This window comes from Lissotriton vulgaris, chromosome 12 (genome assembly GCF_964263255.1).
Source record: "Lissotriton vulgaris chromosome 12, aLisVul1.2, whole genome shotgun sequence".
Classification (NCBI taxonomy): domain Eukaryota; kingdom Metazoa; phylum Chordata; class Amphibia; order Caudata; family Salamandridae; genus Lissotriton; species Lissotriton vulgaris.
Window position 1 is genome coordinate 552,878,055 of NC_141700.1, and position 1,807 is coordinate 552,879,861.

The 1,807-nt window shown below is 52.6% G+C and overlaps 1 pseudogene; it reads right to left on the reverse strand.

Moving 5' to 3' along the window:
- Positions 1-417: 417 nt before the first annotated feature.
- On the reverse strand, positions 418-1,588 carry LOC147677718 (Golgi integral membrane protein 4-like; annotated as a pseudogene).
- Positions 1,589-1,807: the final 219 nt, after the last annotated feature.

Sequence of the window (1,807 nt, forward strand, 5' to 3'; positions counted from 1 at the left end):
AATATGCTCCGCTGGGAGGGAGAGTGGTTTCCACTAATCTCTGCTGGCTGAGAGTCAGTGGATTCTCTTTGAATGAAGAGTAGCCTGGCTCCATTAGTCTCTCCTGGTTGGCCGGGAATAAGATGTTCCACTACTGTCTTCAGCAAAGGAGAGAGTAATATTGCTTCCAGTACCTGGCTTGCAAGAATGGAGTGGAATCCAATTTTTCTTAAATTCCTAATTTGGCCCCTTGGATGGAGAGCTTGCACAGTTCCCTTTCTCTTTCACACACACTGGAGTATAGAGCTATCAAAGGTTGTTAGCCGTCTCTCCGTATGGCACTGAATCTGATCAGCATCAAGGGTCAGATTTCCTGTGTACTCGCCAACAGGGCGTAAAAGGCATCCCATTCTTGTCCACCGTCCAGGTCACAATGTCTTAGCCAATATTCATGTTCCTAAATTTATCATAGTAGATGGTGCTGTTTCTGATGGTGAAGTTTATCGTCTTTAAGTCTTTCAACAGCTCCTCTCCAGCCTGGTTGCTATTCACCGTCCTCTAGAAACGCACCGCACGGCTATCTCTATCATTCGATAGCCACAGAGGCAAGGCTGGCTGTGGCAGAACTTCAAGAGGCCCTGAAGAGTGCCAACAATTGTCTGATAGATTCCATAGCCTCGGCATCACTTTCTGGGGTTTTCTTCCCAGAGTCTGTTGGCGTCTCCAGATTGTTCGCTTGGAGTCCAGTCAGAACTTCAAGAGACCCCGTCCGGGGTACCAACAATTTTCCGATAGATACTGCAGTCTGGGCAGCACTTTCTGGGGTTTTCTTCCCAGAGTCTGGCGGTGTCGCCAGAGTATTCGCTTGTAGGCGAGTCTGTTCGCGAATGCGCTGCAATTCAGCATCAAAGGCTCTGGAAGGCTTCTCATCTGGGGCCTGTAATTGGAATGGGTGGTGCCTCAGGGCTGGGACCAGCTTGTAGCTTGGTATCCTCCGAAGAGCTTCATTCAGCTGCTGCATCTTATTCAGCTGCTCCTGCGCACTACGCAGCTTAGCGCGGACCTCTTCAAATGCATTGCGAAGAACTGTACTGTCTTCGATTAGTTTCGATATTGTATCCATCAGCATCTCCACGTGGTTCTCATTCTCCCGCTGGAGTTGGGCGTATTTCTGGTTGTGGCTCTCCAACGCGCGCCGGTTTTCCAGCTTTAGGGAGTTATACTGCGCCTGTAAGTCCAGGAGCTGCTTCTTGGCTCCTTCATGCTGGTTCTTCAGGGTCATGTGCCGAGAGGGGAGGGTGACGTCGGGGTTCATGGCGCCTTCCTTCTCCTTGCTCAGGGCTTCTTGAGCTTTTAAGTTTTGTACCCCAAAATCTTCCTGGGTCTTGTGCTCCGCACGCTCCTTCTCAAGGGACTGCTCCAGACTGGACCGCTGCTCATACATCACTTCCACCATGCCGGAGAGCGTCTCCTGCTGCTGCTGGAACTGGAGCTGCGAGTGCCTGTACAGGTAGATCACGGACCCCAGGCACGTCACGAAGGCCAGCAGGCAGAAGACTACCTGCAGAATCCTCGTCTGCCTGCGAAACCCGCAGGCGCAGAGTCCCATCATGGCCGGAGAGCTTGGTTCCTCGTCAGGAGGGCCGGGCCCTCGGACTCCCGTGATCATCTTCACCGCAATGTCCGACTGACAGACTTATGGGCCCTGCGCGGCCTTATCTAGCCCTGCTGAGCCCCCGGACTATGACGTTATTGTGATTCAGAGCACCGCACTGTGACGTCGAGTCAACGCGCCTTGCGTCCCAGACAGCATCAACCCTGGCTGTCT